The sequence below is a fragment of the Bubalus bubalis genome, chromosome 18 (genome assembly GCF_019923935.1).
Source record: "Bubalus bubalis isolate 160015118507 breed Murrah chromosome 18, NDDB_SH_1, whole genome shotgun sequence".
NCBI classification, from domain to species: Eukaryota; Metazoa; Chordata; class Mammalia; order Artiodactyla; family Bovidae; genus Bubalus; species Bubalus bubalis.
In genome coordinates this window covers 29645173-29658053 of record NC_059174.1, presented here as the reverse complement: position 1 = coordinate 29658053, position 12881 = coordinate 29645173, and the positions used below count along the sequence as shown (strand labels likewise).

At 38.9% G+C, this 12881-nt stretch overlaps 1 pseudogene; it reads left to right on the top strand.

The window, feature by feature from the left end:
• Window positions 1-9881: 9881 nt before the first annotated feature.
• LOC102391942 lies at window positions 9882-10532 on the top strand (annotated as a pseudogene).
• Window positions 10533-12881: the final 2349 nt, after the last annotated feature.

The window sequence follows — 12881 nt, the reverse complement described above, 5'->3', positions numbered from 1 at the left end:
GGTAGGCAATATCCATATCCTCTCTCTGCCTCTGTTCACATCTGTAAAGGTTTGCAACTTGAAAGTTCTATAGAAAGGGGACTTACTGTATTACTACCATCATATCCATGTCTCATTCAAATCTCACTGATTATCTCACCATGTTCTTCATGACAAAAGCATGCAATGAACCATCACACACTGTACCTTGCCATGCTTTCCCAGGGACCTTCAAGGTGGAATTGTCCCAAGAAGAGCTGTCATGGGTTTAGGGCCACATAGCTAGTGAATCTAACTTAAAATTCTGTGCTCTGCTTCCTCCTTTTTAAAAAAATTTTGAAAGATGGGAAGTCCCAGAGGAGTTTTCTTGCTCCCCAATGTGTGGTAAAGCAGATCACGCTGCCTGGAGTGTGCAGGCAAGGGCATTGAGTATAGCCAGGGAGGCAGGCTGCACACACAAGTGTTTGTGGTAAGGCCAAGAGTGGCCCAAATATTACAGTGAGATTGGAGATTTAGATTTGATCACTGTAATCAAGGTATCTGTTTATAAATTCTCAAAACAGCATTTGGAAAGTGTGCACTTCATTGACTAACTCAAAGTAATATCTTTTGATCCCTAGAGAGTTTCACCTAAGGTCTCCCAAACTCTCTCCCCATAGCTATGTTTCCTACTTCATGTGCTTCTTTATTGTTTTCCTCATCTATCAAATAATTACATTTGAAAAATACATTACTTATCTCTCGCTGCCTAACATTATTAACAAAACTTAACATGTTAAAGCAGTGTATATTAATTATCTTATACATTTTTGTGGGCTAGCAGTCAAAGCACAGCTTAGCCAGGTCTTCTTTTTCATGTTTCTCAAGGTTAAAAATCAAGGTTTTGGCCACGGATGCAATCGTATCTAAGGCTGGACTGGGAAAGGATCCGTGTCCAGGCTCAAGGGGTTATGGGTGGCATTCAGATTCTTGTGGGCTGTTGGATTGGGAGACTCAGCTTCTTGCATGTACTCTTGTTAACTGCAATACACCCTGGTTCCTTGCCACAGGGGCCCTCCCAGCATAGCTTTTTGCTTCCTCCAAGTGAGAAAAAGAGAGTCTGTTAGCAGCAAGGGAACAAACTGTATATAATATTATCTTGGATGTGATATCTCATTGTCTTTGTCCTATTGTATTTGTTAGAAGCAAGTCATAGACCTTGCTCACACACTGGGGAGGGGATTACACAAGTCATGAATACCAGGAGGTGGAGGTCATAGGAGCTGTCTTGGGATCTATTTGCCTTAAAAGGCAAGAAGAAAAGCATTTTTTGAATATAAGCACACAGAGCATTAGAAATTAACAATGTATTTGTACACAAGATAGAGGAAGATCCCATTTGAATCTGACTCTGGCATTTATATATTATTTTGTGTCTCTTTTATTTAACTAATGAGCACAATATTTATCAGTCTGTGTAACAAATCAGACACATCAAATCCTCTAGCACTTGCCTCATGAATACAGGTAGTGCTGTGGTAGAGTCTGCCTGCCAATGTAGGAGATGCAAGAGATGCAGGTTCTATCCCTGCGCCAGGAAGATCCCCTGGAGGAGGAAATGGCAACCTACTCCAGTATTCTTGTCTGAAAAATTCCATGGACAGAGGAACCTATAGCCCATGGGGTCACAAAAAGTTGGACATGACTGAGCACGCATGCTCACTCAGTCTCTTGCTGATCAGTTCACTCGAGCAAAGGAAGAAAATAAGGAAGATACCCTTTCTTCCTGGGCACAAAGCAGATAATGGTGTGATCCAGATTTGAGGGAACATATCTAGGATTTAATCTCATCTTAAGCATTCATTATTTTGGTCTTCTTATTTTATACATGCACATTATGCAGATATGAACATGAAAACTCATAGTATTAAAATAGGGGGAAATGTGCTAGGCATTATTGTTGGGAAATTAGTTTATGAGATTCCTCTAATACTAAGTGTTAAGTACTAGTTATTCAATGTTGCTAAGAAGAAGATGGAAACTCACAGTGTGGCTTTAGATTAAATGATTTGACTCAAGTTTTTTGTTTTTGTTTTTTTAGTAGTTTGACAATGGTTTCTTGGGTTCTAGAAGACAATTACTTCAGCTCTCTAAGGAGCTTTCTAACTGCAGCTGCTAAGACATGTGTGTGGTTTGGGACTGTGTTTTGGAAGAATTTTTGAAGAGTACAACAACAGTATAAAAATATATTCATTTTATTTTCTTAAACTATCCAACAACAATGGGAATATGGGGCTTATTTCACTTGTACTTAGAATGTAAAATTCAAGTGGGAGACCTAAGTGAAAATGGGAACAATTTTCGTCATAAAAAATATCCTGTGTCATACAAGAGGCAGATTCATTCACCATACTTGACTGTCACATTAAATTCTGAGCTTGAGAATTAAATGTGATTAAACCTGATTCTAAGACTTGGTACTAAGCATTAGATCTCAGAATTCTCCTCTAGGCAAGGAGGCAGATCTTATTTTCTCAGAACACCAGGCAAAAGCAGAAGGAAAAGAGAATAAGAATAAGGGGGAAAAGAAAGAGAAGAAGGAAAAATAGAAAGCCATACTCTGGCTTCAGTATACAATTGTTATACAATCTCTCCTTCTCCAAAACATGTATCTTCTGTAGGACATGCTCCATTTTTGTGGTTCTCCATGGCAGGGATTTCAACATGAATGATGAGATAGAAGAGAGTATTATATTGAGATACAGGCTACATAGACCCAGGTTCCAGCTTTGCTCCTGCTAAACTGAGTCACCTGGTACGGTGTATTGGACCTTTCTAGATGTCAGTTATGAAGTGAGTGAAAATATATACATTGCTCAGTTGTGTCTGACTCATTGTAACCCCACGGACTGTAGTCCATCAGACTCCTCTGTCTATGGAATTCTCCAGGAAAGAATACTAGAGTGGGTTGCCATTCCCTTCTCCAGGGATTGAACCTGGGTTTCCTGCATTGCAGTCAGATTCTTTACCATTTGAGCCACCAGGGAACTCCAGATGTCAGTTATCACTGATGGCAAATAGAATGGGGTGAAGTACACATTAAGAGTGGCAAAGGATGGATCTTGTATATCTTTTCCAATAGTTGAGCACATCTATCTAGAAAGCCATGTTGTGACAGAGTTTGACCCACACAGAAATGCAACGAAGGAGATTTCAGGGGCCAATTAATGATGCAAGAGCATGGGTGGAGCAGCCAAGAAGCATCTTGCTGGATAGATGTTTGCCATCCCAACACTTCACTCTCTTCCAGATTGAATATTCTAAATGACTATGACTCACTTTCCCTTGCTCTTGAATAAAGTAATTTATTTTAGAATTTGAGAGCAAGTTTAGCCAAAGCTGGAGCAATATTTAGGTATTGTCTCTCTCCTTTTTTTTTTAACACTAGCCATAAATTTCACAGCAGCAAAGACTATGTTCTTTTGGTTCTACATTGAATCCACAGAGACTAGCCAAGTATTGGCACATAGTAGGTATATATTAAACAGATTGTCGAACCACTGAATTCTGCAGTACTGCTTCTGAAAAAAACACATACTGCACTCCATCTCACACTGGGATCTCCTGAAAGAGGCAGTTGTTAAACTTGTCAGACTAGAGTGTATTTAAGACAAAAAAATCAACAAATCAAAACACAAAACATGCATTATAAAGTTGATTCATCAGGAATAAATGGCATTAAAAACAAATAAGGGAGAAGGAAACAGAGTCCAGGGATGTTTATTTTTTTTATCCCTATGACTATTTTTAGGGTCTTCTCTAGGTAAAGAAGGAGAAGGCAATGGCAACCCACTCCAGTACTCTCACCTGGAAAATCCCATGGATGGAGGAGCCTACAGTCCATGGGGTCGCTAGGAGTCGGACACGACCGAGCGATTTCACTTTCACTTTTCACTTTTATGCATTGGAGAAGGAAATGGCAAGCCACTCCAGTGTTCTTGCCTGAAGAATCCCAGGGACGGGGGAGCCTGGTGGGCTGCCATCTAGGGGGTTGCACAGAGTCGGACACGACTGAAGCGACTTAGCATAGGTAAAGAATACGCCTGCCAATGCAGGAAATACAGGAGACACGGATTCGATCCCTGGGTTGGGAAGACCCCCTAGAGGAGGGCATGGCAACCCATTCCAGTGTTCTTGTCTGGAGAATCCAATGGGCAGAGGAGCCTGGGAGGCTACAGTCTATGGGGTTGCAAAGAGTAGGACACAACTGAACATGTGTACATGCATATGCATGGACTTTTGTATACAAGTGTCTAACAAGCTCATTCACTCCCTGAGTACCCTAACTTCATAACAGACAGTGTCTTCCCTCACCAGCTCCCAGATCATTTTAGTCCTCTCCTCATAGCTCAGGGTCACAAAGCTGGCGCATCTGGAAGATAAGCTTAAAAAGGTAGAGAAAAAGACGTAGTGTAATCATGTCAGCCTGTCTGAATATCAAGCTCAAAGGAACAAAAGACAGAGTGTCCATTTTTAATTGGCCCATAAGCAGTTTTGGTTTTTTCCACTCTCAAAATACCCTCAAGAAAAAATAATTCCTAGTTTTGGGCTGCTATTATTAAAACACTAAAAAAAAATGAGCATTTCCTGTTTATTGAAGATTTATAATGTGCATAAATCTTGGATTTTTACCCTGACCTTCACAACAGTTCTTTCTGGAATATTTTCCAACTCAGTCTACATTCCTAAGTGTCTGTGTTTAAAAGGGTCCTCCAGTTCTCTATATAATGGCTGGACTTCTATTACAGGGCATTAGTTTTACATTAAGAACTATTAGGATCCTGTGGATGACCCCATTATAACCAGCTTCTGCCATTCACATCAGCACCTGCAGGAGACTGATGTGATCATAGGCAGACAATGTCTGGCTTTAACGTCAAATAAATGATGGTTCACACCAAGTGCCTTTGGCATCTAGGGTACTCACAGATATCTTCTTGATGGTCCCATGTTTTTCCATTTGAAAAACATAGTTGGAAAGATCATTGTTTTTGAAATCAATTAGTTCACAATTTTTATCTATGTGATCCTAAACCAGTTATTTAAACTCTTTTACCACTGCTTCCTCATCTATAAAGTGGGGGAATTAACATTTACCTTTGAAGATTGTAGTAAAAAATTAATAATTTTCACCAGCAATGTGCAAGTGCTCCATTTCTTCCACATTCTTGCAAATGCTTGTTTATTTATATATATATATATATATCTGGTAAGTCGCTTCAGTCGTGTCCGACTCTGTGCAACCCCAGAGACGGCAGCCCACCAGGCTCCCTCGTCCCTGGGATTCTCCAGGCAAGAACACTGGAGTGGGTTGCCATTTCCTTCTCCAATGCTTGAAAGTGAGAAGTGAAAGTGAAGTCGCTCAGTCATGTCCGACTCTAAGCGACTCCATGGACTGCAGCCTACCAGGCTCCTCTGTCCATGGGATTTTCCAGGCAAGAGTACTGGAGTGGGGTGCCATTGCCTTCTCCATTTTATAATAGCTATCCTGACAAGGGTGAGGTGATATCTTATTGAGGTTTTGATTTGCACTTTCCCTGGATTAATGACATTGACTGTTTCTTCAGGTATCTATTAGTAATTTGTATGTCTTCTTGGGGAAATATCTATTCAAGGTCTTAGCTCATTTTTTAAATTGGGTCTTTTTTTTCTGTTGAGTTGTAGGAATTCCTTATATAGTTTGGATATTATTAATTATTTGAAATTATATAATTAACTGCTTATCAGACATATGGTTTAAAAACATTTTCTCGCATTCCATAGGTTTATTTTTTGCTTTGTTGATTATTTCCTTTACTGTGCAGAAGTAATTGTATAGATTTTATGGAAAACAGTATGGAGATAACTCAAAAATTAAAGATGGAACTGCTATAGGATCATGCAATCACACTTCTGATTATTTATTCAGAAACTTTGAAATCAGAATCTCAAAGATGTATTAACACGTCCATATTTATTGCAGCAATATTCATAATAGTCAAAATATGAAACAGTCTACAAATCCATTGACAGATGAACAGAATAATTATGGTATAAGCACATAGTGGAATACTGTAGAAACTTAAAAAAGAAGGTCTCCAATATGCTACAACATGGATGAACCTTGAAGACATTATGCTAAGTAAAATAAGCCAGTCACAGAAAGATAAATATTGGATGATTCCACTTAACATGAGATATCAAAAACAGTCAAATTGATAGAATCAAAGAGTGGGATAGTGGTTACTAGGGGCCAGAGAGGAGAGTGAATGGGGAGTTACTAGTCAATAAACGTAAAGTTTCAGTTAAGGGAGATAAGCTCTAGAGGTCTGCTATACCACATACTGTAGTGTGCCCTTAAAATGTTAAGAGTGCAGATCTCATGTTTCTATTCTTTCCACAATAAAATAAATGGTTTTAGTTAGATATATTAAGACATACCATGTACTTAGGATCCTGTCTGATACACAGTTGTTGGTGGTATTTACTTGCTAACTTGTGTCTGACTCTTTTGCAACCCCATAGACTGTAGCCCACCAGGTTCTGTTCATGGGATTTCCTAGGCAAGAATACTAGAGTGAGTTGCCATTTCCTTCTCCAGAGATCTTAGCGACCCAGGGATTGAACCCACATCTCCATCACTGGCAGGCAGATCCCATACCACTGAGCCACCACAGAAATCCCTGATACAGAGTTAGTAGACATTAAACAATAATTATATCAAAATGCGCTATGTCTGTCAATGCAGTAGAAAGCATCCTTTATGCTGCCTGGAAAGAACCAGCTAATGGATAGAAAATGCCAAGTGATACTGACAACTACTATCATGTATGAAATTATTAGCTTGTATAAAAGGCCCATTGAATTTTTTTCTGTGAAAATTAAGTTAGCAATACAGAAAGAAATGGGAAAGATTGCAAAAATGACCTCTGACTTCAGCCATTTACAGTCAGTAAGCTTAATGAACATGATTGAAGACTCATTCATTTATGTTGATTTTACTTTGATGGCCTCTGCAACATCTACAGGTTTTAAAAATAACCGTTCCATCTTTTCATTGAAGTGCTATGCTAATTATTATAAAGGTTTATCACATGCTTAAATAGCATCAGTGGTGAAAGCTCATAAAATATTTATTAAGAAATATAGAAGTATTGAAAACATTAAAACATTGGCTTCAAACATTAAAATATATTTCTAGGAGCTCTTTGGCCAGGATTTTATTTAAAAGTTTTCAAAGTTTTGTGCTGGGAAAATCCCTAGGCAGTAATTTTATTGATGGAAGTCATTTAAACTAATATTTGATATTTTACAATCTCTTCATGATCCATTATGATTTGTAGCCTTTGAAAATTTTACTGTAAACTCCATTCTCATTAGTAACTGCTGCAATTCCAAAATATACTTTAAGTAATTTAGAAAATGTCTGCAGTAACATTCACTAAAGGCATTTACAATTAACATTCCTTATAACATTAAGACAAAGTATGGTCTCTTGAAAATAAATTTAACCAAATGGAGAGGTTTTTGAAAATCAATGTATATATTCTAGGAGTGGACTGTGGAAATAGGTTCTGAGGGTCACTACAATGACCCATAAAATTTTGAAGTAATATTTGGCCAATAGTCTTCATTATTCACACTTTCTATGAATGTGTGAGAAACTGAGGAAAGCAATCCAAAAACAAAGTATTATGTACAACTATTTATTTAAAAACTCCTGCATCGTTTTTAAAACTCTGTATATTAGATTTAAAAACTCATTATGTCATTTTCATCAAACTGGCTTAAGGAAAAAGGGATTTATTGGTTATTGTAACTGAAATTTCAGCAGACGTTCTGCCTCCCATCATTGATATGGGGTCTTAAGAAATTATACAAAGTTTGTGACTTACTTTGATAGGCATTCAAAAACTTAAATGGGTTGGTAATTGGAGAATGGGATGAATAGATGGTTGGATGTATGAAAAACCAACTATGGCATAATGCTAATTTTAGAACATTGGTGGCAGGTAATTAGGTGATTTTGGTAAAATAGCTTCATCTTTTCTTTATATATAAAAACATTTCATGACAAAATGTTGTAGAAAATGTTACCACCCTAGTTTCTCTCTCTCGGCTCTCCTTACTGTGTCAATGTGTCCAAAAGAGCACTAGCCTAAGTGCTTTCAGGTAATTTTGGCAGCAACAGTATGAAATCATTCCTGTCAGATTCAAAGAAAAAGTTTTACTGAGTTTGGTTGGCAATGGCCAGATCACATACCCACACCTGAACAAATGACTGGGGTGAGGAGGTTGCAAAGTTCTGATTAGCTAGGAAAGAATCACATGCTCCACTTGTGAAGATGGGCTGAGACTCCTCCCAGAATGTAGGGCTGAGAATTCAAAACAGGGGCTTCGGGTGGCTTAAAATTCAATTCCTGAAAAATCATTCAGATGTGATATGTAGACCATCAAATGCATGATGAAATGTAATTCCTGATGTTAGAATGACCTGCCTAGTCACTAAAAATTATCTATCCTCTTAACAAGTTATGTGTTGTAATGCAAATTAATATAATCGTAGGCATTTTCACTTGCTTTTGGAAGGCAGTGGTGCTCCTAGAAAAGCCGCAGCAGATGAAAACAAGAGTATTCCAAGATTTTTGTGTATAAACACTGGCTCAGAGAAGGAAAAAAGAACGCAGTGAAACACGGTTGGGTTCACTGAATTTATGTAACAACTAAGCCGATTATTCCTAAACATCTTTATCTCTCGTCTGCTCTTCAGTGAACACTCTTCTTAAAGTTTTGTTTTTAGAAATAGAGCCTGACTCCCAAGTACCACTCAGGTGTGTAGAAAGGTTTTTTGACAAGACTTCTAGGATAAAAATTTATGTTGGAAAGTTGTAGCTTCATAATTCCTACAGTACTGGCTGACCAACTTTCAATCTTTGCATCAGTTACCACAACAAATAAAATATAACCTGAATTCCTGAAAAAGAAATGTGGCTGACTCTCTGTTATAAGATACAGGTTTGAATCAAGATTAACTTGGGCAAAAAAGCTAAAAGTAAGTATTCTGATTTTAATGAAAGTTGTACCTCAGATGATTATTAGGAAATCAAGGAAATTGTGTATAGAGGTTACAGAACCTCGTATGGAACTATATTATATTACTTTAGGTATACAACACACGTGCATGCTAAGACACTTCAGCTGTGTCTGACGCTTTGCGAACCTATGGACCATAGTCCATCAGACTCCTCTGTCCATGGGATTCTCCAGGTAAGAATACTGGAGTGGGTTGTTGTGTCCTTCTCCAGGGGGTCTTCCCAACTCAGGGGTCAAACCTGTGTCTCTTATGACTCCTGCATTGGCAGACAGATTCTTTACCACTATCACCACCTGGAAACAGGTGTGCATTAAATATAGATATAGATGTGAATAAAGATATAGATACAGATAGGCAAAGAAATTAACATTCTAAGCCTTGAAGTATAAAGAGTTAATTTAGTTGTTTCATTGATATTGGGATTTGTGTTGACATTTTAATCATGGATTATGCCTCTGCATCAGTCCTGTGAACAAGCCTTGATAAATAAATTTAACCTCATTTTGCAAATGAAGAAACTGAAGCCTTGCAAGTTGAAGTATCTAGCTGAATCCTACTACCACTAGTATATAGTAGTAAGCTGGATTTAAACTCAAATCTGAATAATTTAGGGGATCAAAAGACTATGGACATAGGTTGTAGGTATTTCATTAAAGAAAATCACCCCAATTTTCAATATATACAACAGATTTTCTCTGACACCAAATGGAAAATTAATTTGAAGAAGAGTCCAGGTCAATTATTGTGTGTCTTTTGACTCCAAGGCCTCGCACCCCCATGACCCTGAAGCATGGCTGTTAAGAAGATTGCCCTTTTTGGTGCCATGGGAGGACCAGGCTCACCACCAGGTCAAGCGGTGCAGGTAGGCTATGAGATGATAGTGCTGGTGTGGAACACCACCTCCAGGCTGCCCGCAGAGGGCCCCAGCCAGCCCACGTGATAGAGGGTGATGTCCAGCAGGTGGCCCACATGGCTAGACTGAAGCTGGAAAGAGCACCATCATCACAATGCTGGGCACCAGCAGTGATCTTGGTCCTGTCACAGTGATATCTGAGGGTGCTGGAACATTGTGGGGCCATAAGGGCCCATGACATGGACCTTGGCCTTCCTACTGTGGGATCCATGCAAGGTGCCCCCAAGACTGCAAGATGTGACCAATGACCACAGCCGGATGCACAAGATACTGCAGGAGTCAGCCTGAGTTTCATGGCTATGATGCTGCCACATGAAGGGGAACAGCTGCTGAGTGGGGCCCCTACTCAGTGACCCTGGATGAATGAGGGCCCTCAAGGTCATCTCCAAACATGAATTGGGCCATTTCAGGCTGTGCTGACTCACTGCCAATGAGCACAATGGGAACAGCAACTGCTACTCCCACCAGTACCAACTCTTTCTTGGAGGACAGCACCCAATCAGTCTTGAACCAAGAGCTTCAAATTAAAAAAAAGAAAAGAAGAGCCCCAAAATGCAGTTAGCACCTTCCTTTTGTACCTAGTACCTAGACAAAGCAAACTCTTAAATCTCATGCTATTCAGTAGCCCCAGAAATATAATATCTATTGATAATAGATTTTGCCAATTTCTTACAGTCAATTTATCACCATGATTGACGATATTAAATGTGGTATCCCATGCATTAAATGAGCCCTCCAGATGATCAGAATGAAGCCTGTGGGAGGAGGAACACACTCTATTAGTTATCTTTTTCTGACACAGTGCTGGCATCAATATCTTCAGAGTATTTGCTGCCATGCACGGCTTTGCTTCATCTGCACCAAAACACTTATTTTTCTTTCTTTATGCTCAGTTTGGTTCTTAGTTCAGTTAGACATTTTTTTTTCTTTCTTCCCCAGCAATAGACATCAGTGGATTGGTTACAGAATTAACTCTCAGAAGCACAATACTTTTTCAGTGAATCCACAAGACAGAGAAATATTCATAGCAGTTAATAGATTTCTCCAAATTTTACATGTAGTCTGGCTCTAATCCACACAGTCAAAGGCTTTCCTGTGATTAGTAAAGCAGAAGTAGATGCTTTTTCTGGAATTCCATTGCTTCCTCTATGATCCAGTGAATGTTGGTGATTTGATCTCTGGTTCCTCTGCTTTTTTTAAACCCAGCTTGTACATCTAGATATTCTCGGTTCACGTACTGTTGAAGCCTAGCTTGAAGGATTTTGAGCATAGCCTTACTAGCATGTGAAATGAGCACAATTGTCTGGTAGTTTGAACATTGTTTTGGCACTTCCCTTTTTTGGGATTGGAATGAAAACTGATCTTTTCCATTCCTGTGGCCACTGCTGAGTTTTCCAAATTTTCCAAATTTGCTGACATATCGAGTGCAACACTTTAACTGGTGCTGGAGAAGACACTTGAGAGTTTCTTGGACTGCAAGGAGAACAAACCAGTCAATCCTAAAGGAAATCAACCCTGACTATTCATTGGAAGGACTGATGCTGAAGCTGAAGCTCCAATACATTGGCTACCTGATGCAAAGAGACAACTCATTGGAAAAGACCTTGATGCTGGGAAAGATTGAAGGCAAAAGGAGAAGAGGGTGGCAGAGGATGAGATGGTTGGAAGGCATCACCAATTCAATGGAAATTAATTTGAGCAAACTCCAAGAGATAGTGAAGGACAGGGAAGCCTGGCATAGTGCAGTCCATGGGGTCACAGAGTCAGACACTACTAAGGGACTGAACAACAAAGTCTGGCTGTGACCACTCTTTGTAGTCATACTTGGTCACTTAGATTTAGGATGCAGCCCTCAGGCAAAATTTGAAGAAGCGATACATGTTTTTTGTTCTCAATTTTGCCTTGCTCCAGCAACACACTTTCTCAGCTGTTTCATTTCAAATGAGTTTTAACTAAGGGCCCTTTTCTATATGCAGACAATGGAAGAGCAGATGGCACTTTTTCCAGTGTATCTTAGCCAAGATTCCACTCTGGAAACACAGGCAGTTCTTATTCAATAGCCCTTAAAAAAAAATTGGTACAGTTCATCTCACTTGATTTCATGTCAACTATGACTTAGAAAAGCCTTGAACACAAGTTCATTTTTCATTTTTGATAATAGTGACCACTGAGTTCTAATTTTACACCAGGTTTTTAACATTCTTTATGTCAAATGTGACTGGAAACACACTCTTAATACCTCCATTTTATTTTCCTCTCAGTCTCATTATTTAGCTTCAAAGAGATTGGAAAAAAAAAAAAAAACCCTAGATTCTAATTGATCTCTTAATGATTAAGTGAGCTCAGACAAATAAATATTTTACTTTGAAATCTTTGCAATGGGAATATATGACAAGAATTAGGAAAAGCCAAAACATCAAGCTAACACTTCTATTTTCCCTTCTTTTACCCAAAACAGATATTGTTAATCATGTACTGCACTCTTTCTCTCCTAAGAGTACTTAAAGACACAAAGCTCTTTGGAAAGTTTTCTTACTTTACAGACCTTGAAAAGTTAGATAACATATATTTACATACTCAATACTTGGCTACCTTAGACATCTCTTCCAAATCTCACATTCTGGATTTCAAGGTATGTCTGCCTCTTAGCTTTTCTACTAATTGAAATCTGTCATTATATATGAAGGGGCTTCTCTGGTGGCTCAGACAGTAAGGAATCTATTTGCAAAGCAGGAGACCCAGGTTCAATCCCTAGGTTGAGAAGATGCCCTGGAGAAGGGAATCACTACCCACCCCATTATTCTTGCCTGGAAAATCTCATGGACAGAGAAACCTGGCAGACTGCTGTCCATGGGGTCACAAAAAAGTTGGACATGA